Below are 26,403 nucleotides of genomic sequence, written 5' to 3'. Positions count from 1 at the left end.
AAAGTTCAATCCTTATTTAATACCAATTGGCCGACAATGCCCAGAAGAAAGGCCTCTGGTTTCTTAGGGAAGTTATATTTAAATACCTTTTTTAACTCATTATAAATCATTTCCCAGAAGGCCTTAATCCTTGGGCACGTCCACCAAAGGTGAAAGAATGTTCCCTCAGATTCCTTACATTTCCAACACTTATTGTCTGGCAAGTGATATATTTTTGCAAGCTTGACTGGGGTCATGTACCACCTATATATCATTTTCATAATATTTTCTTTCAAGGCATTACGTGCCGTGAATTTCACACCGGTGGTCCATAACCGTCCAGTTTCTTGCATTTTTAGGTCACCTGGTCCTCCAAAGAGCTCATCTGTTTACATGATTCTTCCCCACTCTGGATCCCAGGTGTGAAAAGGCTGAAAGTGAAGCTCATCGCATTTGTTTCTGGTTACCAGAGCTGGCTGGATTTGCTGAAGGGCTGGGATCAAAGGCTGTCATATATTCATTCTCCACCCCCAGCCCTCAATATTTCCTACTTAGTTTCACTAATACTCATTTCCTCATCTGATCTTTGGCTAGCATCACTCATATAAAAGGTAAAGGTAAAGGACCCCTAGACGGTTAAGTCCAATCAAAGGAGACTATGGGGTGCTTCGCTCATCTTGCTTTCAGGCCTAGGGAGCTGGTGTTTATCCACAGACAGCATTCCGGGTCATGTGGCCAGCATGACTAAACCACTTCTGGCACAACTGGACACCATGATGAGTGCCAGAGCACACAGAAATACTGATTACCTTCCCACCGCAGCACTACCTGTTTACTTACACTGGCATGCTTTCGAACTGCGTTGGCAGAAGCTGGGACAGAGCAACAGGAGCTCTCCTGTCTTATGGATTCAAACTGCCAACCTTCTAATCAGCAATCCCTAGAGGCTCAGTGCTTTAGACCACAGTGCCACCCGCATCCCTCATGTAATGGAGCATGGAGAGGCAGGAATGAGGCTCAGTCACTTATCTGACAGCAGGGGCATTCTTGTACATTTGCTGCATAAAGAAACTGCTAGCAGATTTGCAAAACAAAACAAGTTGTGGTATGGTATCAAACTGGAGGGGGGAATGTGTTGATTCCTGCATTGCAGGGGGTTGTATTAGAAGACCCTTAGGGTCCCTTCCAACCCTACTATTGTAGGCTTCCTTATGAAACCTTTAAAGAACTATGCTCCAACCTAGTGGTCAAGAGAAGCCCTGGCTCTCCTCTCTCACCTTGGATATCTGGATGACTTGCCAGGAAGAGAAGTGCCCATTTCAGAGAACACGTAGTTGTGTCCGACCCTCCTGAAAAGAGGTCAAAAATGCACTGGGCCAAGTTTTCTTCATCATAGGTGGACTCTGGGTCATTCCTGCTCTGGTGTTGAAAATGGGGAAAGTGACATGTCATTTATATGCATTACATTCTGTCCTTCAGCACTTTATCTTCCTTCCCCCACTTATTACCATACCACCCACACATGCTTCATGAGAGGTGGGGTATCCTCTTATAGTGCCTAAGGTGAAATGGGAAACTGCTGCCACCCCCACCCCCTGCTGTTGCTGCCCTCACTCGCTGGATCATCACCTTTTCGTGATGAGTGGGCTTGCAGATTCCTATGACCCTTGTGAGTGAAGCCATTGGGAATCTCGTACTCCCAGCAGGGTCACCCAAGGCGGTAAGGTCAAAGGGGAGGAGCTAGACAAAGAATGACCCAAGAAGTCATCAACGGCAGAACAGGCGGGTGATAACAAGCGGTATGTTATAACGGCTCTAAAGGTGGATGAAAGCTGCAGCAGATAAGAATTTACCGGTTGCCATGACAACTCATGCCATCAGAACAGAGCCTTACTGCGAAGACTGTTCATTGGTCAGTGTGCACTGATCTACAGACATAAAACAAATTCACGTACAGGCATCTTCCAAAAAACTCATCCCAAACCCAAACACCCAAAGTTCCATGGTGATCAGCATATGGTAACAGGGGCAGGATTGTGAAATGTGGAAGCCCTTAGTCATGAAACAGCACATGGGTGGTGGAGACAGATTCAGTCATTCTGACTCAAGGAACAAGGCAGTTGAGCAGCTCGGCAGCTGTATCCATGACTGAGCAGCCCTTTTTAGGATCTACTCTGCTCACTCCAAAATGGGGGAGGGGCTAGAAAAGGTGCCCTAAACATAGTCTTCCTCTCTTTTTCCCTGACTGGATTACCACGCCCAGTGGGGTCACCACCCAGTGGTGGTAAAAGACAATTGAACTTTGGAACACGGAATATATGGAGAGATATAACACAGATAATGAGCACCCTGAATGCAGAACTGCCATCATTGCAAGAGAGATGTGACATTTTAACATCAATATTGAAGTGCTTCAAAAGACTCAAAGAGCAAGCAAGGGACAATTGAAGGAAGAAAAAGGAGGCTACACATTCTTCTGGAAAGGTCTATCGGAACAAGAAGGTCAAATACATGAGGTAAGCTTCACTATCAAAAACAATCTTGTAAAGCTCCTGTCAGAAGTCCCTACCAGACTTCTGGTAAACTCACCAAAAGCCAACAGGCTACTATTAGCAACACACTTGTTTGACAGAAAAATAAATTTAAAACTTCATGGAGGCATCCTCAGTTTAGTTTAAGAATATTTTGTTTTGGATTTTCTGTTTTCTCAGTCCAGATTTGAATGTCAGATAAACATCAATCCAAAAAATGCTCCAAAGCAAGACCCCTTAACACACTTGAGTTTCCACTCCTTTACACTCACATTTCCTAGACATTTCTGTATTTGCTTATGGATGGATGTCAACCCACTTGAGCAACTAAATTGACTATGAGAAATATTTGGAGGGAACTCAATGTGATTTTCAACTGAGATTCAGAAAAAAAGACACAGGGGTACCTTGGTTTTCGAACAGCTTAGGTCCCGAACAACTTGGAACTTGAATGCTACAAACCTGGAAGTCAATGTTTCCGTTTACGAACTTTGCTTCGGAAGCTGAATTTGCTCCTGAGCTTCCATTTTCACTGTTGCACCGCTAATTTGTGCCCCCCCATTGTAATCAAAGCCTTCCATTTCCGATTGAAGTGTCATGAGGTGATATTTGGAGCTTATATTTGGTGCTTTTGTTTTTGCTATTTTTTGCGTTTTTGTTTGTGTGGCTTTTTCATTTTTGTGACTGTAGCTTGTTCTTCATTTTATGATTGATTGATTGATTGTGTGACTACGGAAATGGATAAAAACCCACCATCCAAACAATGACTATCATCAGCGCAGGTAAGAAAGAATTTTAAATTTAATTGTTATCATCCACAATACTGTTTTATTTATTTTATAGTACAGTACAGTGATTACTGCTTTCATTTTATGGATCAATGGCCTCATTAGATAGAAAAAAATCACGTTAAATTGCTGTTTTAGGGGTTGTTTATAAAAGTCTGGAATAGATTCGTTTTCCATTACTTTCTATGGGAAAGTATGCCTCAGTTTTGGAACACTTTGATTTTGGAACAGACTTCTGGAACGGATTAAGTTTGAGAACCAAGGTACCACTGTACTGGTTTCCAGGCAAGGGATTAGTATTCACATATAACAGGGAATATAATGATTCCTTGAATGAGCTGCCTACAGTTTTGAAGCAGATACTCATTTGCATTCACATTTGTACATGAAAGTATCTATCCTTTCCTAGCTATTTTAGTAGATGCCTATGGAAGGATGTCAACTCACTTTAGCAATTAAAATGACTATGAGGGAATTGGGGGGGGCAGAGAGAAGTATTGGTGTCCTGGCAAGAGATTAGTATTCATATATATATATGAATATATTATTATTATATAATATATATATTATTAAAGATTTCAACATAACAATTAATCAAAAACATATCATCCTCATTCCCCCCCTATTTCCCCCCGAAAAGAAAACCAGCCCTCCCACCCCTACCCCCCAGACTTCCCTCAGCTCCTCTCCCTGTTCACTCATAACATGGAATATAATGATTCCTTGGATGAGCAGCATTCGCTTTCAAGCAGATACTTACTTTCTCCATCTGAAGTAGATAGAAATCAATGAGATCCTGTGGCTCATACAGGGACTGATTCTCCTTATGCTTCTCTATCTCCTCCTTTGCAAATGAACGCACCATCTCTGTGCAGGAGAAAGCCTTCTTGTGGGGCCCTGGGAGATGTTTCATGAGCCATGGGAGCATTTCATAAAGCTAAAGGAAAGATAGCAGAAATGCTGCCATTACCATGAGGAAGCTTGTTCAAACCATTTGTGCTTTGGAATTGCACTTATAAAACATGATCTGCGTTATTCTTCAGGGCTAGCATATTAGTTTGAGTCTCACTAAGAAGAAGGAAGGTGTCTATAGCTTCTCTGGAATCCCACAATGATTGGATTCTGTGAATTATCCCTAGCTGAAAATGTGAAAGAAAAGTATGGCTCAAAATATTTTTTCCAGCTCCCCGGCATAATTTCAAAACTGGGCACTATCTCAGGACCTCTCCTGGAACAAGTTAGTGTCCGTTTGTGGTACTTGGAGGTGGCTGGAGAATAGGGATGGGGGGAAATTCAAGTACGGTAAGTTTCATGAGTACTTTTTTTTTTTTACTGATTAGGAATGGATGTAGAAATATGGAGAACTGAACTTAAATTTGAGGAAAGGGTTTAGCAGAAGGGGGCTGCTTTCCTCAGCAATAGCGATAGTGCTTGAGTTGCTGGTCTCTCTTTCATTAAAAAAAAATTCCAGCCAAGTGGTGGCTGCAGGGGCCTCACCATGATTGCCACTGCTAGGTGGGTATATAGTAGACACATTTAGTTTTCTATGATGGCAACAAAACTATGTAATTCCCTTCTTGAGAAGATTATTTTGTTCACCTCTGTTCCCTTTGGTGGGCTCTAGATGATCTGCTCTCAAGGTCATTTTTCCATTTTTGTCCCATCTTCCTTCTAAAGAGTCTCCTGTGGTGGACAAGGTCTTCTTTTGTTGTTTTTTTATGGGGGGTTTTGGTGTGTTTTTTATCTCAATGATAATCATGAGCAATGGATCAGGCTGTGAGATAGTAAGTGGCCCTTATCTCAGATCAATTTAAACCTGATCTCACTTCTCCAGCCCTCTATCAGAATATTGATTTGTGGTATTAAAGCCCTTGGGAGGTATTAAAGCCCTTTGGCAGGAATGGAAATGACTACTCACAGCATAACCAAAGCTACATACAAATTGTAGGATAAATTCTATGGCTTCTATCAGCTTCTGGAACCGTTCATCTCCAAGAGCAAACCGGTGCCCAAAAGCCACAGCACATATCACGTTAGAGACTGAAGTAGCGATGGGCATGGAGGGGTCAAGTGGCTGTCCTGCAAAATAAAGTTATACTAATGTTAGCTCAGCTGGTCCAGTTCATACTGAGAGTGGGAGTTCATGGTGGTCAAGAGAAATTGCTGGGATCTCCATTAGGAACCAAGAAAAACATATCACATTCCTTTCTAAACTGGACAGAGGTAGGACACAAATATATCTCCATATGCCAGCTCAGCACCATCACTTAGCATCACATACCCTTTGAACGTGCAAAAGCCTCCACGAGCTGATGGGCCTCCTCTGCTACTTGGTGCTCCATGCCTTTCTTTTGCCGCTACAGCTTCTGCAGAGTGACTACAACAAAGCGTCTCTGTTGCCTCCAGGTGTGACCATTTGATAATGCAATACCTATGGAAAATCAATGAGAAATAACAACAATCATATCTCAGGTTAAAGTCGCTTCGGGTTAAATCTTTTCAGGTTGCATCCCATGGTGACCCAGAAGTAACGGAACAGGTTATTTCAGGGTTTTGCCGCTCACACATGTGCAGACGCTCAGAATGACGTCACATGCATCCGCACTTTACAGTATCAGCAAAAAGTGAGATTTCTTGACAGCTCTACCGTTTTTATTTTTGAAGAGAAAACTGGTATCTGATACAGTGTGATGTCGACAAGTTTAGCTCTTTCCATGGAAGGCCATCATGATCAAATTTCACTTCTATCTATCAAGCTTCTGGTGATGCTATTGGGAAAACAATGGAAGTGGTGGAAGGGGCAGTGCAGGATTCCTATTGGTGTACTGACCTCCCCGCTGCACCAAGGATTCCCTGCCCGAGCTGCTTCAGGTCGTGGCGGATGTTCTCCTGGAGACACCTAGTTTGGTTGTCCTAGGGGATTTTAATATCCATGCCGACACGACCTTACAAGGGGCCGCTCGGGACTTCGTGGAAAGCATGGCCTCCATGGGGCTGTCCCTGAATAAGTTTGGCCCAACCCATAGCTGCGGACATGCCTTGGACCTGGTGTTTACCTCCATGGATGTTGGTGTTCTGACACTAAGTAAAAGCAAAACAAAAGAAGTGCCATGGTCAGACCACTTCCTGGTGCAACTTGACTTCTCTGCGACCCTTCCCCTCTGCAGGGAGGTGGGACCGATTCGGATGGTCCGCCCCCGCCACTTAATGGATCCAAATGGTTTCCAGAGAGTGGTAGGGGATGTTTTATCCCATGTTGATGGCCTTTCAGCTGATTCCCTGGTGGCCCGCTGGAATGTGGAGTTAACCAGGGCTATTGACTGTTTGGCTCCAAAGCGCCCTCTCCGATTGCATGGAGCCCGGACAGCCCCGTGGTTTTCCACGGATCTGAGGGCAATGAAACAATCGTTGAGACGGCTAGAGCGCCGGTGGCCGATGACCCATTCTGAAGCTGACCGGACACAGGTTAGAGCTCAATGTCGAGCCTACCAAGTGGCGGTAGTGACGGCGAAGAAGAATTTCTTCACCGCCTTTATTGCATCTGCAGAAAACAGCAGCAGCAGACTTTTTCAGGTGGTCCGCAATTTAGCAGAACCACCTGCTACATCGGGGCCCAGTACGGGCCACATGATCTCCTGCAATGATTTTGCAAAGTTTTTTGCAGATAAAGTCGCTCAGATTCGGGAAGAGGTAGATGCCACCGTGGGAGCAGGGCCGGGGCGGGAGCAGGGCCGGGGAGTTATCTTCTTCTTGTTGTTGTTGTTTAGTCATTTAGTCGTATCCAACTCTTCGTGACCCCATCTACCAGAGCATGCCACTCAGGGCTGATTTCCTTCAGAATGGATAGGTTTGATCTTCTTGCAGTCCATGGGACTCTCAAGAGGTTTCTCCATAATCCAGCGCATGTTTGCAATTTGGTCTCTGGTTCCTCTGCCTCTTCTAAATCCAGCTTGCACTTCTGGGAGTTCTCGGTCCACATACTGCTTGAGCCTTCCTTGTAGAATTTTAAGCATAACCTTGCTGGGGTGTGAAATGAGTGCAATTGTGCGGTAGTTGGAGCATTCTTTGGCACTGCCCTTCTTTGGGATTGGGTTGTAGACTGATCTTCTCCAATCCTCTGGCCACTGCTGAGTTTTCCAAACTTGGTAGCATATTGAGTGTAGCACCTTAACAGCATCATCTTTTAAAATTTTGAATAGTTCAGCTGGAATACCATCACTTCCACTGGCGTTATTAGCAGTGCTTTCTAAGGCCCATTTGACTTCACTCTCCAGGATGTATGGCTCAAGTCAGCAACCACACTACCTGGGGTGTACGAGCCATCCATATCTTTCTGGTATAATTCCTCTGTGTATTCTTGCCATCTCTTCTTGATGGTGTTTCCTGCTTGGCAGGGGGTTGGACTCGATGGCCCTTGTGGTCTCTTCCAACTCTATGATTCTATGATTCTATGTCTTCTGCTTCTGTTAGGTCCTTACTACTTTTGTCCTTCATTATGGTAATCTTTGTATGAAATATTCCTTTCATATCTCCAATTTTCTTGAACAGATCTCTGGTTCTTCCCATTCTGTTGTTTTCCTCTATTTCTTTGCATTGCTCGTTTAAGAAGGCCTTCTTGTCTCTCCTTGCTGTTTTTTGGAAATCTGCATTCAATTTTCTGTATCTTTCACTATCTCCCTCGCATTTTGCTTGCCTTCTCTCCCCCGCTATTTGTAAGGCCTCGTTGGACAGCCACTTTGCTTTCTTGCATTTCCTTTTCATTGGGATGGTTTTCGTTGCTGCCTCCTGTATAATGTTGCGAGCCTCCATCCATAGTTCTTCATAGTTCTGCCCTTCGTATCGAGATCATTCTATCATTTTTGAGATTGCATCCCAGTACAGCTTTCGCCACTCTTTTGTTGACTAGGACGGCCACTCCATTTCATTTATGGGATTCTTTCCCACAGTAGTAGATATGATGGTCATCCAAACTGAATTCACCGATTCCCGTCCATTTTAGTTCACTGATGCTCAGGATGTCAATATTTATTCTTGCCATCTCATTTTTGACCACATCCAACTTACCCAGGTTCATGGTTCTTACATTCCAGGTTCCTATGCAATATTTTTCTTTACAGCATTGGACTTTCCTTTCGCTTCCAGGCATATCCACAACTGAGTGACCTTTCGGCTTGTACTTGTCCTCCGCTCTTCCTCAGTAGCATGTTGGACGCCTTCTGACCTGAGCGGCTCATCTTCCAGCGTCATAACTTTTATGTACCTATTGTCTTTGTCCATGGAGTTTTCTTGGCGGGGATACTGGAGTGGCTTGCTGGTTCCTGCTCCAAGTGGATTACGTTTGGTCAAAACTCTCCACTATGACCTGTCCATCTTGGGTGGCCCTGCACGGCGTAGCTCATAGCTTCTCTGAGTTATTCAAGCCCCTTCACCATGGCAAGGCAGTGATCCATGAAGGGGGATGGTATTATTATTATTATTATTATTATTTCAAATCTTGGTTGTCGAACATAATCTGTTCAACTGAGGCACGGCTTCCGATTGGTTGCAGACGCTTCCTGCACTAAATTGGAGGCTGCGTTGGACGTTTGCTTCCCAAAAACTTTTAAAAAACAGAGCATTTACCTCTGGGTTTTTTAGCATTTGGGAGCCAAAACATTCCAAAATGGAGGCATTCGAGATCTGAGGTTTGACTGTATTTATTATTACATTTATATTCCACTCATCCTCCCAAAAGAACCGAGGGCTGAAAAGAAGCAAAACTGAGAAAGATCTAAACTGTAAAGCTTATTGGAAGGGGATATATTGATCTCAAATTGTATAGGCTGTTTGTTCAACCAGCACCTTGAACTTAGCTAATTGTCAGCCAGTGGCATAACATGCTGGCTATGTCCTGCCCCCATGAGCAGTCAAGCTACTGCATTTTTTGCCAGACACTGTTTCAAGGGCAGCCCCAAATGCAGCACATTGCTATAATCAGCCTGGAGGTAACCAGCACATGGATGACAGTAGTTAAGCTATCCTGATCCAGAAACTACTTTAGCTGCCAAAGCTGCCTTGCTAGCTGAAGCTGGTAGAAGGCACTAAGGTCACCTGGGCCTCTAGCAGCTAAGATGGATCCAGGAGCACCTCTAGTCTATGAACCTGTTCTCTCATGGGGAGTTGAACCCCATTCATAGCAATAAACTGAACAATTGACTAGACTCCAACCACCATGCCCCCATCTTACCAGGATTCAGACTGATGTAGGCATCAAAGCTTTCAGCAGAAAGAACTCTGAGTTCAAGCTCTTCATCCAGAACTGAGGGCCAGGATAGTAAATGCATTACAATTGCAGCATGCAACATACTTCTACCTGCAGTTGAAACTAACCACAGTGCAGTACAATTGCTAATTCCACAAAGCACTTGCTAGTTGCAATCCATCAGGGGTGCCACTTGAATAAAATATGAGGAAGGGGGCAAGTAAGCCCCACCTCACATAATCCATCACATGATGAGGATTGCTCTTTCAGAGCTCTGCCAGCACCGGCAGTCTCTGGCATTGAATGTGTTGGTCTCGTGTGGGGCACCAGGGAGAGCTTGGCTGTCTGGCTGGTGTACTGACCACCCACGGCACCGGCAGCCACCCTGTCAGACCTGCTGGAGGTGGCGGCGGGCTGGGCCTTGGAGTTCCCAATCTTATTGGTTTTGGGAGACTTCAACATCCATGCCAATGCTGCCCCCTCCTCACAGGCTCTGGACCTAATGACTTCCATGGCAACACTAGAGTTTGGATTTGATATCCCGCCTTTCACTCCCTTTAAGGAGTCTCAAAGCGGCTAACATTCTCCTTTCCCTTCCTCCCCCACAACAAACACTCTGTGAGGTGAGTGGGGCTGAGAGACTTCAGAGAAGTGTGACTGGCCCAAGGTCACCCAGCAGCTGCAAGTGGAGGAGCAGAGACACGAACCTGGTTCCCCAGATTAGGAGACTACCGCTCTTAACCACTACACCACACTGGCTCTCAGTGTTTGTTTTGGGCCCCACTCATCAAGCAGGCCACATGCTGGATTTGATCTTTGGTGCTGGCATAGATGTGATCATACTCCCCCCCTGTCGAAGTGACATAGTCTGATCACTGCACTCTGAAAGCCAAGACTGACTTCTCGCTCCTCCCCTGCTCAGGTGGCGAGACTATTTGGGCTCGCCCGCGAAGGCGGATGGATCCTGATAAATTCCGTCAGGCCTTGTGGGACTCTGCTTCTCCTGATGACTCATTACATGACCTTGTCAAGGACTGGAATAACTGATTCTTGGCATCCATCAATAAGACCGTGCCTAAGCACCCTCTGCAACCCCACCGAAACCGGGCCCCTTGGTTTACGTAGGAGCTCCGGAAAATGAAGCAGGACCTCAGATGGCTAGAGCGAGTATGGCGACAGACTCATGATGGAGCTTCAAGAACATCTTATAGGATGCTTATGAAAGCCAATGAGATGGCTATGAAAGCTGCTAAAAAATCTTACTTCACAGCTTCCATTGCATCCGCTAGCTCTCACCTGGCACAACTTTTTAGAATAATTAGGTCAATAATGTCTGTCAGGGCTGCCTCCCAGTCCCAGCTCACATAGGACCAAGTCAGCCAGCGTTCAGTTTCAAAGAGTCTTTATTGGATTACAGGTTCCATTTCCAAACTGCAATGTGCAGCCCTACTTCTTCTAGGTCAGAACGACGAAGACCCGTCTGAGTCTCCGCCTCTAGCGCACCAGCTTAATACCCTAGCCTTGCTCCACCTCCTGCGCCTTTCCTTCCGTCTCTGGGTCCTTCTGCCCCCCTGGGTCTCTCCCTTCCTACTCTCTTCTGACGCGGACCCCCCTGACCCTTCCGCCTCCTTGCGGCGGGCTTTGGGACCCGGCTCACTCTCTGGGCTGCTGACTGCGCCAGCTTCCGCTACATTTGAACTTGGCGCGCGCGCCCAACTCTCCACTTTCCTCTTGATCGTTTCATCGCTCCCCGAGGTGGGCGTGACTACTCCTGACTCATGCCCTCCCTCCTTCTGAAAGTCTCCGGAGCCCGATATCTGGTCCCCTTTCTCCCCGCTGCTCCCGGCTGGGCACGTGGGTCCCGATCTCCAACTGCTGCTTTCTGATCCCTCTCTGGACCCTTCTTCCTGGGGTGTCCCCCTGCTCTCCCCCCTTGCTCTGGCTGCTGGCGCTCCCTTCTGGGAATCCTCGGACTCGCTAGACAGGCTCGGTGATCTCGGGTCGTCATCCCCACTCATCCTTCCTTCGTATTCCTCCCCCTCGCTCTCTGTCTCCTCCCTTCTCTGCGTTTCTGCTCCTGAACCCCTGACAACGTCCTTAGGACGACAACCAAATTTAAGCATAAATTCGACTCACAGCTGTGAGGCGTTCGTGAACTTTTTTGCAGAGAAAGTCCTGTTGCTCCGCCGTGACCTCCCTGCCAATTTAGATACAATGACAGAACTGGATGTGGCTTTATGATGGCGTCCGGCACATTCTGCTGCGCGCCACTGCGCTCTTGTGCCTAGTTCTCTCTCAGCTTCGCTTCAGCAGAGTCTCCACAGTGGTAGAAACTGTTGCAGTGTGTGGGTAATAAATCAGACTGTACGCAGGCTTGTTGCTTATCTCCAACAGTCTTTAATTTAACCCTGTAAGTTCTGACTCTCTTCACACCCCCTCTTGTCTCGCATCCTGAGGGAAACTGTGAACACCAATCTACAGACCTCTTTGAGTTCAACTCCCTTCCCATTGCCTCTTGCCCCTTTCTGGCATCTGTCTCAGGCAACTGTTGAACCTCCTCAAAACTCCCAGGTTCGCACTGTGCGAAACCAACCCACGCGCTGGTGACCTGAAACCTCTCAGGTGGCACCCCCTTTGTTGTGCATGCGGAACGTCTGAGCACAGTTTCAGGTGCTCCTTCTGACCCACTGGGGCCAGCAAGTGTGTCTCCTACATCAGAAGACTCCCCCTCTGACTTACTGCATCTTCGGGCCTTCTGCGCTTTGCTAACGGGAGACGAAGGCTCACTCTTGGGCTCTCTTTTAACAACCTGTGGAGATGCCCAACCCTGTTCTTGACCCTGTTCAGAGACTTGGTCCTCATCAACAGGTTCAGCTTCTGGCTCTCCCACCTCCTCAGAATCAGACAGACATTCTGAGAGAACGTCAGGACTCTCTTGGAGCCTTGACCAACCATTCTGCTCATAGAACTCAGCATGCTTGCTGATCAGAAGCTTGGACTGATCACCTTCTGGATATGCAAACCTCCACCCCTTTGTCGCAGGCTCATATCCACAGAAGATCATTTTCTGGAACCTCGGATCACCTTCCTTCCATTAAGCCTTTGGCACAAGCACCCAGGCTTCGCAACCAAACACACGGAAGAAATGCACTTGCGTTTTTTTCCGGTGCAACAAGAAAAACGGTGTGTCACCTATAACAGAGTTATAGGACCTGTTCATCGTAAAGTTGGCCGACCTCCAAGCCTCCCCCAAAAAACTCTGAGGCAAACCGGAGTCAAACAGTAGAACGTCAGCAGCTTAAGCCAGTGTTCTACTCCTGTGCTCCGCCACGCCCCTCTCCTGAGGAGAAGTAGCACCCGTCAACTTGTGACGTATTCCCTTCTGGCGGAAAAAACTCTGCAGAGCTGACCCAGTATACTCTGCCCCTTGGTTGCTCTGGAAGCCCTGAACCTTGGTAGAGAACTGTAGTTCTACCGCCACAACCCAGTCTTTGATCAGTTGCACTGCCTCGCTTCGCTGCTTCAGCGAGAAGAACCAGCCATTTTGGCTAAAATCATCTGTCAGCATCAGCACATACCTGGCCCCACCCAGACTCGGTGTGATGGGATGATGAGCTGCTTGTGCGTAAAATGCAAGTCCCTCAGAGTTTGATCAGGTTTTCAAACCTCTGCCTGTGACGGAGCCCCTCCGGCATGGCTGCGTCAATCGCTAGTAGCATCCGAAAGTGGTTGTTTTCGGAAACGTTTCCAACATAAGAGCTCTTTCACGGAAACACGTCTTCTGGACTCTCTGCGTGACAGTTTCCGGCGAGGAGTGGGTGTCCCTATAGGAGGTCCTGAAACCTCTCCACTGTTTTCGCTGGAAACGTCTCTGAGCCATCCCTCCGACTCACTTTCCCTGGAAGTTCCTGCTCGCCCCCTACTGGTTCCCTCTTCAGCTGCTACGTCTCTTTCAACCTCAGGGAGCCTTTGCACCTCCTGTCCTTCCGATGGCAGTTCCCTGACATCCACCTCCCCTCCAGGGCCCCCTTCACCCCCTCCCGTCTCCTCCCCTCCGGGCTGGGAGGAAGTAAAACCCCTGAAAGAACCTTCATCATCGTCCGAAGTTTCGAACACTTCCCTCCACCTGCTACTGTCCCTCGTCTCTCGATACTCCTCGTCATCGGAGTCTATTCCCTCTTCCAAATCCGACTCCGCGAATCCTTCCATTTCCTGTTCCTCGTCGGTGGTGCCAAAGTACTCCCTCCTAAACCTTTCTACCGGCTGTGGTTTCCTAGGGAATCTTCGGTGGAACGTTTCTGTTAAAACCTCGTCATTGACCTCCCCTGCAGTCACCCAGGTGTTTTCCGACTCCGGTTCCCCTTCCCACGCCACCAAATACTCTACCTGATTTCCCTTCCACCTGGAATCGAGAATTTCCGCTACATGGTTGCTGCGTTCCCTTTCTTCCAAGGCTGGTCCCCTGGCGTGCTCCCCTGCACGCCCCCCCCTGTATGGTGACAGTAACGACCTGTGGAACACTGGGTGCAATTTCATGTGGTTGGGTAACCGGAGTTTGAAAGCCACTGGGTTGACCTGCTGAATGACCTCGAAGGGTCCCAATCTTTTGGGCCTCAATTTCTTACAGCCCCCTTTGAACGGCAACCCTTGGGTTGACAGCCACACCTGATCGCCCACCCTTATGGTTTCACCTTCCCTCCTGTTCTTGTCTGCCTGCTTCTTATATTGTGCCTTGGCCCTTTCTAAGTTGAGCTGGAGCTGCTGATGGATCGCTTCCATCTCTTCTACAAAATGCTCGGCCGCTGGGACGCTCCATCTCTCCCCTCCCTCCCCTGGAAAAGCCCTGGGGTGACACCCGTAATTAGCCAAAAAGGGGCTCATCCCTGTGGACACATTCTCCGCATTATTGTAGGCAAATTCTGCCAGCGCCAACTTTTCGGCCCAATCGTTCTCTCTGTCATTGACATAACACCTCAGATATTGTTGGAGTATGCCATTTGCTCTTTCCGCCTGCCCGTTGGTTTCTGGGTGCCGGGCAGTCGAAAAATTGACTTCCACATGCAGCAAGCTCATGAGCTTCCTCCAGAACCTGGAAGTAAATTGTTTGCCGCGGTCTGAGATCACCCTCAAGGGGGCGCCGTGCAACCTAAAGATGTGTTCTACAAACAACTTCGCTGTTTCTTCCGCTGTGACTGCATGTGAGCATGCCACAAAGTGGCACATCTTAGTTAACAGGTCTACTACTACCATGATGGCTGTTTTCCCCTTGGATTTCGGCAGATCCGTCATAAAATCTATTGATACCGCTTCCCAAGGCCGTTCTGGTGTGGGTAATGGTTCTAATAACCCTGCCGGTGCCCTTCTTTCCCCTTTGGCTCGCTGACATTGGTCACACCCTCTTACATACTCCTTTACATCTTCCCTCACCTTGGGCCACCAAAATTCCCGGGTCACCAACCACATGGTCTTGTGTTGCCCAAAATGTCCCGCCGTGGGGCTATCGTGCAACTGCTTGAGTATTCTTCCCCTCAATTCACCTTCGGGTATATACAGTGCCCCTTTGTAATACAATGCCCCATTTCTTTCCTCAAAACCTCCGGGGCTCTCGCCCTCCCCCCTGAGACCTCTGAGCTTATCCTGGGCATATTCATCATTTTCCGTTTCCTGTACCAGTTCACGTTGCCCCACCATCACCGCCCCACACACCCAGCGGTCCTCAGGGATGACATGTCTCTCTTCGATTGCCCCCTCCCCCTCCAAATACTCTGGTTTGCGTGAGAGGGCATCCGCCCTGACGTTTTCTGGGCCTGGCACATAACAAATTTCAAAGTGGAATTTGGAAAATTCCTGGGCCCATCTGACTTGTCGTTGGTTGAGTACTCGAGCTGTTCTCCAATACTCTAAATTCTTGTGGTCGGTGCACACTTGCACCTTGTGTTGTGCCCCAATCAATAAATGTCTCCACCTGCGGAACGCTTCGTGGATGGCGAGTAGTTCCCTGTCATACACCGTGTAGTTCCTCTCGGATTTATTCAGCTTCCTCGAGAAGAAGGCACAAGGTCTCCACTCCAACGTACTCCTCCCGGGTTGAAGAAGTACTGCTCCGATAGCCCGGTCGGACGCATCGGTTTCCACTCTCATGGGTTTTCGTAAGTCCACATGCAGAAGTTGTTCTTCCGAGGCGAAAGCCCTTTTTAGTTCTTCAAATGCTCGCTCCGCCTCCGCCATCCAAACAAATTTCTTCTTGCTGCTGAGGCAGTCGGTGATGGGCGCCGTCAAATGTGCAAAGTTCTTGATGAACTTCCTATAAAAGTTCCCAAACCCCAGGAATCTTTGCACATCCTTCTTGGTCTTCGGTGTCTTCCATTCCAGTACCGCTTGGACCTTGCCTGGGTCCATGGCCAATCCCTTGTCTGACAAGCGGTACCCCAGGAATTCCACCTCCTTGGTATGAAACTGGCACTTCTCCAGTTTCACCCACAGCTGGTTGGCTTGCAGCTTGCCCAACACTTCTCGAACGTCCTTCACGTGCTGCTCCTCATCCTCCGAATACACCAACACGTCGTCTAAAAAGGCCACACAATTCTTGTAGAGCAAAGGTCCCAGGACGTGGTTCATAAAAGCTTGAAAGCACGCCGAGCCTGCTTGTAGACCGAAGGGCATAACGAGGTATTCAAAGGCCCCCAAAGGGGTGAACATGGTGGTCTTCCATTCATCCCCCTTCCTTATGCGTATCAGATTATACGCCCCCCGCAGGTCCAGCTTTGTAAAAATTTTCCCCTTCCTCACCCGGGTCAAAAGGTCATCAATTCGGGGCATCGGAAAAGCCAGGGGTTCCGACACGGCATTGAGGGCCCTAAAGTCCACAACCAATCTCGGCTTATCGGTGTTTTTTTTGTCCACAAAAAACACTAGGCTGCCCCCCACCGCTCGTGACTCTCTGATGAAACCTCGCTTCAGGTTCTTGTCAATGAACTCCCTCAACTCCTGCATCTCCCTGTCAGACATGGCGTACAGCTTGCCCACTGGGAGTTGAGCCCCAGGGAGTAGGTTGATTTGACAGTCAAAGGGTCTATGCGGCGGCAGCTTGTCTGCTTCCCTTTCGCTGAATACGTTGCTCAGATCTGCGTATTGTGGGGGCACTTTCCCTTTATCCATTACTTCCATCCCGGCTAGGGTGACGCCAGCTCCTCCTGGAACCTTCCCCTGCTTGCAGTGTTCTAGGCAATACGCTGACCCAAATGAGACCACCCTCTGATGCCAGCCCACTAGCGGGTCATGTAGCGCCAGCCAGCTCATCCCCAAAATGATGGGCGCTCCTCCCAAGGTGGCCACATTAAATGCTATTGGTTCAGTGTGCCTTGCCACCCTCATTATCATTGGGACAGTCTGTTGGCTAACTTCTCCTCCCAACAGCTCTCTGCCGTCAATCGTGGTCACCTGCAAGGGGTTACTTAAAGGGATGGTCTGTATCTGGTGCTCAGCTGCAAACTCCTTACTCATAAAATTACAGGAGCTGCCTGAATCCAAAAGCGCCTTGACCTGTAGTGGGTGTCCATTTTGCAGCTCTAGTGACACTTCTATCACTAAAGCAGGTCTGGGTGGTTCTGGCGTGGGCACTTTCACTGCTCTTTGGCCTGGCTGCTGTGCCCCAACGGTGGCAGCCAGGCGTTGGCTTTTACTTGCTCCTTGCTTTCTTCCTCCCTCTCCCCAACAGCTCCTGCCATCCCTTGCCATTCCTTTCTTTGTGGGCAGACTCTGGCAAAGTGCCCTGGCTGTTGGCAGAGATAACATTTCTTGGCGCTCTTTCCCTCCTTCTTCTGCCCTTCACTGGGATTTGAAACTGCGCGCGCCCGCGCTGTTCCAACTTCCATCGGCTCTGCCGGCGGGAAAGGTGGCTCTGGAATGTCTGGAATGCGCAGTTCCCTCCAACGTTCTCCTTTCCCTTCCCGCCTTTCCAAAGCCCTCGCTTCCTGGCGCGCTCCTATGGCCAGCGCTGATTTGGTCAGCTGATCCATAGACTCGGCCCTTGGCCCCCGGGACAATTCATCTTTAACGGCCGAAGAAAGCCCCTCTTCGAAAAGCATCTGGATGGGTTCCGCCGATAGGTCCCACCCCAATTTGTGAATCAACATAGTAAACTCAGTCCAGTACTCACGGACAGATCGACTCCCCTGTTTGCAAGCCATTAACTGCCTTCGCACCACTCCCTGCTCAATGTCGCTGGAAAACATCAGGTCCATGGCACGAAAAAACTTCCTCGTGTCCTTTAGGATCTCATTATTCACTGCCATCAGGGGTCGAACCCAATCCTTCGCCCCCCCTTCGAGATGGCCAATTACAAAAGCCACTCGCGATTCCTCGTCGGGGAAGTCATCATACTGCAGGTTGAGAGCGTATTGCATCTCAGTTCGAAAGGCATGATAGTTTCTGGGATCCCCCCCGAATTTCTGCACCAATCCTGGCACCTTTCTGGCGATCGAGGTGGTTTTCTCCTTTCCCTTTTCTGCATCCTGAGCCCTCCTCTCCTCAAGCCTCGCTGTTTGCATGGCAAGCTGGATCTCCAACGCCCTGTACCTTTCTTCCAGGCTTGGACCTCCTCCAGCTGCTCCTGCTCCTCCGGTTCCGGCTGGGTCGCTCATGATGCCGCTGCTTGCACAAGCTGGCTTTCAGGGACTTTCGGATTGCTGTGATGGGATGATGAGCTGCTTGTGCGTAAAATGCAAGTCCCTCAGAGTTTGATCAGGTTTTCAAACCTCTGCCTGTGACGGAGCCCCTCCGGCATGGCTGCGTCAATCGCTAGTAGCATCCGAAAGTGGTTGTTTTCGGAAACGTTTCCAACATAAGAGCTCTTTCATGGAAACACGTCTTCTGGACTCTCTGCGTGACAGTTTCCGGCGAGGAGTGGGTGTCCCTATAGGAGGTCCTGAAACCTCTCCACTGTTTTCGCTGGAAACGTCTCTGAGCCATCCCTCCGACTCACTTTCCCTGGAAGTTCCTGCTCGCCCCCTACTGGTTCCCTCTTCAGCTGCTACGTCTCTTTCAACCTCAGGGAGCCTTTGCACCTCCTGTCCTTCCGATGGCAGTTCCCTGACACTCGGCCTTTGCATGGGACCACAAAGCTCTGTGTGCACAAGCTCAAAAGGTTTTGTGGTTACCCTCTCCCTTCTGGGATAACTGCACCTTTTTACCTTTGCCCTTCTGCATGCCCTACATTCTAGGGATTTACCACATGCTTTCAGTTTGCAACCTTTAGTGCATTGGGGCAACTTCTGGACATCTTCCAAACTGCTGTGTGACATTCTCCTGTGCCACAAGTGAACACAAGAATCATGAATGGGAACATTAGCACACTTTACCTGTGCTGTCTCGGCATCTCCCTTACCTTCCAGAGGTGTCTCCAGAACAAAGAGGTTGTTCTGACATGCAACACTGACCAGTTGTCTCCCACCCCTGGAAATGGAACAGACATCATTTGCAAAGCAAACCTTATAACCCTCCTTTACAAGAGCAGGTACAGATAAAAGACAACAATGCATCTCTGGCACAACGTAGACTTCCAGCTCCGCCTGTAAAAAAGAAACAAACACATTTCCCACAGTAGACAAAAGCCTCTGTGATCCATCAGCAAAAACAACTGTTTTCCCAGTTGAAACAGCTCTGCAGTTTCGCATTTTGCCACTAGGTGGCGCTGGCATCAGGTGATGGCTGGCTCCTGAGTCGATGACCCAACGCAGCATTCTGCCCTCACTGGAGTTGTCCCGTAGCGTTGCCATGGAGGCAGCTAGGTGATAAGAACTGTCTTCACTCCCTGAGTCACGTCCTCCCTTCGCATTCCCACGCTGGCCTCCTCTCCTGGACTGGCTGCCATGGAAATCTGGCTGACTGCCATGGGAAGCGACCTTGGAGACATCCTGCCCGGCCTCTCTGGCTTTCTGCGGACAGGATCGACGCAGATGGTTGACTGACCCACAGATAAAACATTGACAAATGAAAAAAGCCTGAACTGTGTCTTCTGCTGGCCTGGCCCCCCCTCTCTTGCAACCGGCAGGGCTCTCTGTGCCAGCTCGGCCCTCTCTGACACGGTGTTCCTGTTCGTCACACAAGCGTCCAGTCACGTACTGCAGCGTAAGATCTGCAGGATTCATTGACTCCAAAGTTAGACACAAATTGTCATAACTTTTGTCCAAAGAGCTGAGCAAAATATAAACTTTCAGTTCCTCAGAAAAGTTAACATGCCACAGCCTCAGCTGGTTGAAAACAGAGAGCATCTCAGTCACATGCTGTCTGATGCTGTCACCTGGACGCAGCTTCATCTCTAACAAGCGTCTAGTGGTGTGGATCTTTGCCCCAGCTGTGGTCCTGTGGTGCACTCTCTCTAGTGCCTGGTAGGCCTCATAAGCAGTCTCAAGCCCTTCCACCAAAGGTAGCTGTGAGCCCTCCAAACTGAGCACTATAGCTCCCAGGGCTTTCTGGTTGCGCCTTTGTGAGGCATGCGCAGCTGCTACGTCTGCTGCCGCTGCATCGGGCGCAGCTTGCTGTGGGAGCTCTTGTACAGCACCCCACAGACCCTTGGCTACCAGCCAGGCCTTCAGCTTTCTGCTCCACTCCTCCCAATTTTTCCCATTTAATTTTTCGAAAGGGACGGTGTATGATTCATGGCTGTCTGCCATCTTCTCCCCCGGGGCTGAGCCTACTCATGTCACAGCAGCTCCTCCTGGCACCCGGTCCTTAAGATGAGATCCTTCCCAGCGAGCTCAGCTGCCTCAAACGTTAGGCAGGGCTCCAGCTGGCTTCTGGCAGGCTTCTCCCACACACCTGCATGACGTGGCAACAGCTTCCAAAGCTTGGCTGACTTCCCATAACCTGTGGCTTTATGATGGCGTCCGGCACATTCTGCTGCGCGCCACTGCGCTCCTGTGCCTAGCTCTCTCTCAGCTTCGCTTCAGCAGAGTCTCCGCAGCGGTAGAAACTGTTGCAGTGTGTGGGTAATAAATCAGACTGTACGCAGGCTTGTTGCTTATCTCCTGGCGATAGAGCGCACATCTTTCGCCTCTCGGTCAAAACCGAAAGAGAACTCACACACAGAGAACATTACCGTATGTGAACATAACCACGCCTCAGAATGTGAGACGTCACTCAGAACTGTTTAACCCTGTAAGTTCTGACTCTCTTCACACTGGAGTCCCCTCGACAGTCTTTGGGTCCAGTGTTGGATCATTTCGATCGGATACTCCCTGCTGATGTGGATAGATTCCTCTGAGCTGGTAGGCCCACCACTTGCCCGTCTTGGCTGATTAGGGTGTGCCCAGATGTTTGCACAGTTTCAAATCTTCCATATCTAATTGAGAGAGCGGTTGCTGAACAGCTTGGTAGGTTTCTGGAGGAAACATCAGCTTTAGATCCATTTCAGTTTTGGGACCGAGACAGCTCTGCTCACCCTAACAGATGATCTCCGTAGACAACTGGATCGAGGCGGGTCGGGACCACTGATTCTCTTAGATTTGTCAGCAGCCTTCAACATGGTTGATCATGATCTTCTGGACCACTGCCTCACCGACGTGGGGATACAGGGCATAGCCCGTAAATGGCTGTGCTCTTTTATCTCTGGTCAGGGACAGAGGGTGGCGCCATGGAGGGAGATGTTCTCACACCACTCCTTGGTGTGTGGAGTGCCACAGGGTGCAATCCTCTCCCCGAAGCTTTTTAACATCTTTATGCGCCCCCTTGCCCAGATTGTCCAGAGCTTTGTGCTGGGTTGTCACCAATATGCTGATAACACTCAGCGCTATCTGCTGATGGATGGCCACACTGACTCGGCCCCGGACACACTGACCAGATGCTTGGAAGCGGTGGCAGGATGGTTTCATGGGAGCCGTTTGAAACTAAATCCTTTGAAGACAGAGGTCCTCTGGCTGGGTCAGGATGGCATGGGGATGAGGGACCAACTGCCTTCTCTTGTGGGGGCCCAAATAGTGCCATTGCCTTCCGTTAAGAGTTTGGGTGTAATCCTTGACGCCTCCCTTTCCATGGAGGTGCAGGTTACAGCAACAGCCAAGGTGACATTTTTCCACTTTCACTGCATCAAGCAGTTGGTCCCTTACCTTTCCCGCCCTGACCTGGCCACAGTGATGCATGTGACGGTCACCTCCAGGCTTGTCTACTGTAGTTCGCTCTACATGGGGCTGGCCTTGAAGCTGTCCCAGAAACTCTAGCGGGTGCAGAATGCTGCAGCGAGGCTCCTCACGGGGTCCCTGCCATGGGAGCTTATTCACCCAGTGCTTTTCCACCGGCACTGGCTCCCGATGGAGTTAGATGGGGGTTAGATTTAAGGTGCTGGTTTTGACCTTTAAAGCTCTTCACGGCCTAGGACCCTCGTACCTACGGGACCACCTCTCCTAGTATGCCCCACAGAGAACCTTAAGGTCCATAAATAGCAACACCCTAGTGGTCCTGGGCCCTAAGGAAGTCAGATTATCTTCAACCAGAGCCAGGGCCTTTTCGACACTGGCTCTGGCCTGGTGGAACACTCTGTCTCATGAGACCAGGGCCCTGCAGGATCTGATTTCTTTCTACAGGGCCTGTAAAACAGAATTGTTCCGCCTGGCTTTTGGCTTGGAATTAACTTGATCCCCTCCCCCTCTTTCTTTTCCCCCTTTTCCTTCTGTGATGGAACTCCTACTTGGGGACTTCCCTGACTTTTTTCTGGCCCACATAGGACCAGTCTGGATTTTTTTCCCCAACCAGACTTGACATTTTCATCCCCCAAAAAGTTTTTGAGTTTCTGCTGAAGCGAGGCTGCATTTTAATGTTAAAGACCAAATAATCCCATTTTTATACTTGTACTCTGCAAGATTCTAGGTGTTTTAAGGTCTGTTTCCCAACCCCCTAAGATGCAGCACAGTAGATGTGGCAGAATTGGGAACCCCTTCATGCAGGGTTCTATTCCTTCCGCCTCTTGCGTGTTGGTAGCGCACATATCTCTTTTTCCCGGACCCCACGTGTTGGCAATACAATACAAGCCAACTGGACGCACCTATGCTGGTCACTGCCAGAATACAGAAAGGAGCTTACAAGTATTTTCAACTGTAGCTTGACATTTCCAATTGTCCCCAAAATAAAACACTGCAAGGGGGTTGGTTTACTTTTTTTTCTTTCTTTCTTCCTTAACCCCTGGGACACTCCGTCTACCTAACGTTGTTTCTCACTCAGTCACCTTTCTCCGCGTCCTGTCAGTGGCCTAGATGGACTCGCATCGCTAGGAACCGCACCTTACAAGGACCACACTTCGCTTCGTCAGTGGCTCTGAGCCCCAACGTCTCATCCACTCAAAACATTCACTGGAGTGTCCCCACACACAAATAAATGCACATACATACGAATCCCCATACACATACAAACCCCATGCACCTCCCCAATCCCCTTTACCCATAAACTTCCCAAAGCCGGTGGCACTTTTACTGCTCTTCTACCGGCAAACCAGCGGCACACTACTGCTCTCTACTGGTTGAACCCAGCGGCACCCTACTGCTCCTACTGGGCGGGGCTGATCAGACCCCTGACTCCCACAAAACAAGCTGTGGAGCCTACCTTTCCCTTCCCTTGGGCACCCTTTTCTGTGCAGCTGCTGTCTCTTTCTTCCGTCTCTGCTGCGTCTCCACTCAGGTACGGCGTGGGGACTCCCCCTAGAAATGGCAGGGTGCGCGCTTGGAGCCACCAACGCCGACGCAGCTGTTCGCTTAGCAGTGACGTCTCGATCCTTCGTCCTTGTCCTCAGAGAATGTGGATTCCCGGCCAACGCACCAAGAAATGTAGCCTTATTGGAGTTCACCGATTGGGACTGCGTTGCTCTGGGACAGGAGGAAGGAAGTCAAATGACACCAAGTTGGTTCAAAGAAAGAGTTTATTCTGCTCTCCGGATAGCAGAAGGCACTTACGTGATCAAGTCCACAGCAAGTACAAAGAAACGACAAGTTTCATGCAGTATATATATCCTCCAGGCATCCTCTCCCCCTTCCCCAGCCACATCAACTTGTGTATGCAGGTTGACATCACATATGTTCCTGCTCTGGTACTCTCAACCTTAAAAGGATCTTCCTTGCTATACTTCTGACCATAAAAGGATCTTCCTTTTCCTACTCTTATCTGGGAAGACGTCATAATTTCCGGGAACACGCTTTGGGCGTTTTTCCCAGACATTGGTTTTGCGCGTATTTTGTGGTCAGCACATAAGAAAAAGTTCTGAAGTGTTTTCTTTTTTCCCCTGGAGAGTCAAGGCCATCCCTTGCCGTGACTGATAAAGGAGAGAACTGTTTATGCAGTTGTGTCCTTTTTATGGTTTTGCTCAACAGTTCAAGTCTTACACATTTAAAAGTACTCTCTTTTGAAAGAACAAAAGGGGGGGGGTTGAGTCAGTTTTTAAACTTACTACACAGAAACCTATTCCTTCATTTTAATCTTGTTTTTTAAGTTGTATTTTAATCAATTATTTTATGTCTGGTGTTGGCTGGGGAGAGTGGGGTATAAATAAAATTTATTATTATTATTATTATTATGCGGCTCATGCCCACCATTAGAATGGCAATTGTCATGAACTTAGAGGGAGCCTGGTGGTACCCTCAAATATTTTAGGGGGGCACTGAAAGGACCTCAGCCCCTAGTTGTTCACTCCTAGGTAACCCATTTCCTCTTGAATGCAACAATAATAGAGAACCTTTGCTCTGGACAGCCCTTTAAACGTTTTCTCTTGGGAAAATACCAGGCGAAACTCTTATTCTTCACTACTTACCTTTTCCTTTTATCATAGTCCTAAGGAAAGGAGTCTGTGGTCGCTCGTCTAATTCTTCAGAGTGGTCAGTGAGCGCTTCTTTCACTGCTTGGAATCCAAACAGTACTACAGTGGGTAGATGTATTGTCCATAAGGTGAAAATATTTCCATGTTGCTTTGCCAGCTACCATTAGGGTCAAAAGAGAGGAGAGGAATGATGTGTTCAAAAACTGCAGTTGGATATTTCAACTTAATACAAGAGCTTCTGTCTCCCTCACCTCTGTAGCTTCTTCCATATGTCCAGAGCTCAAGTTATGGCTGCTCCCTGCTGCTTCTCCCTTCCCTCTGCATACCACTCTTATATGTTTGCTCTCTATGCCTGCATTCTCATTCCCTGTCAGTGAAGCAACATCGCTGACACCAGGCTTAAGAAATTGAATAGCACCTGCAGGTTAATTCCATGTTGAGAGGCTGCCATGAATGAATGCTGAGGACCTATGTGGTCAGTCTTTTTTTTAATATAATAATATTTTATTCTTTTTTCCATTTAGAACATTATATTTGTTACACAACAATTATATTCCAATTCAACAAAACAAGTGACTTCCCACTCACCCAACATCATTGTTTATAACTTGAATTACATACAATTGCATTTTAAAGTTCCATCTTATCTAATTTCCTCCTCTCCAACATGTTTCTTAATATATTCTGCTGTTTTCTTACATGTCAAACCACGCTGTGGTCTTTACATATGGGAAATAACTTTTTTATATAGGCTGCAAATGTTTTCCAATCTTCTTTACAAGATTCTAAATCAGTATCTTTTATCAATTTTTGCCATCTCTGCATATTCCAAGATTTTCATAAACCATTCTTTCTTTGAGGGTGTTCTCTCATCCTTCCTCAGTTTAACAGTATACAATAAATATTTTTGATCAGTAGTTTTTAATGCATATTTTCAACTTTTATACGATTTTGTGCTTTTCAGTATTTGTATTATCCCTATTATTTGTATATCTTACTTATTTGTATTTCTTACAAAAGAGGCTTATGGCATTTACCATTTACCATTTGATGCTATTGTTTAAGCTGAAATATCACAATTGTTGAGGGAAATAGATAAAGCAATTGCTGAAATCAGACTGAATTATAACTAAGATGTAAGTACCTTAATGAAAGTATCTTCATGAATCTTAAATCCAAAGTTCCACAAGGTTACAATGAGAGGAATCTTAAGAGGGCCTGGAGGGTCATGCCTGTTTGACCAGAGCAGTTTCTTGAAGTTCAGAATCAGAAGAACCACCAGCAGAGCAATCAAAATTGCCCATATCTCCATCCTTCTCTTGCTGTCTCTTTCTCCTTAATTCTTTCTAGGTTGCCTGGTCAGGTTCAACTCTCTTTCTCTAAGGGCTTTTTGCTTTCCTCAGAGACATCAGCAGTACTCTCTGTTTTTATATGCTCAGTTATTGAAAACAAATAAGCAACAAGGGATGTGTTACCATGTGCAAATAGCCTTGGAATGTGATTGCAAGTCATGTAATACAATTGAACACTATAATCATTCTTATATGGGTCATGCAAATGAGAGGGTGTTTGATGTAGTTACTATGTGGAAGCTGGGGCTGGGGAAGAAAGCATGGAGCACCAAATAGCAGAGGAGGCCCATCAACTCGTGGAAGTTTTGCACGTTTGCATGTTCAAAGGGTATGTGATGCTAAGTGATGGTGCTGAGCTGGCGTATGAAGATATATTTGTGTACTACCTCTGTCCATTTTAGAAAGGAATGTGATATTATTATTTTTTTGGTTCCTAATTGAGATCCCAGCAATTTCTCTTGACCACCATGAACTCCCACTCTCAGTACGAACAGGAGCAGCTGAGCTAACATTAGTATAACTTTATTTTGCAGGACAGCCACTTGACCCCTCCATGCCCATCGCTAATTCAGTCTCCAACGTGATATGTCCTGTGGCTTTTGGGCACTGGTTTGCTCTTGAAGATGAATGGTTCCAGAAGCTGATGGGAGCCATGGATTTTGTCATAAAAAAATTAAGTAGCTTTTGACATATCGTGAGTAGTTGTTTTCATTTCTCC

General features: G+C 47.9%; 1 pseudogene across 1 annotated transcript in view; it reads right to left on the bottom strand.

The window, feature by feature from the left end:
* LOC310707254 (cytochrome P450 2J2-like) overlaps nt 1-25,721 on the bottom strand; it is a 30,720-nt pseudogene extending 4,999 nt beyond the window's left edge. The window contains exons 1-7 of the transcript XR_014530086.1: nt 25,478-25,721; nt 24,585-24,731; nt 24,328-24,490; nt 5,580-5,729; nt 5,217-5,377; nt 4,059-4,235; nt 1,257-1,398 (exon numbers count right to left, since the gene is read on the bottom strand). The product of XR_014530086.1 is annotated as a cytochrome P450 2J2-like (transcript). The remainder of the gene's footprint in view (nt 1-1,256; nt 1,399-4,058; nt 4,236-5,216; nt 5,378-5,579; nt 5,730-24,327; nt 24,491-24,584; nt 24,732-25,477) is intronic.
* Nucleotides 25,722-26,403: the final 682 nt, after the last annotated feature.

Source organism: Podarcis liolepis, assembly GCF_965112155.1.
Source record: "Podarcis liolepis genome assembly, chromosome: 5".
NCBI classification, from domain to species: Eukaryota; Metazoa; Chordata; class Lepidosauria; order Squamata; family Lacertidae; genus Podarcis; species Podarcis liolepis.
Note: the sequence above shows the minus strand (reverse complement) of the source record. Positions and strands in the feature narration are given on the sequence as shown.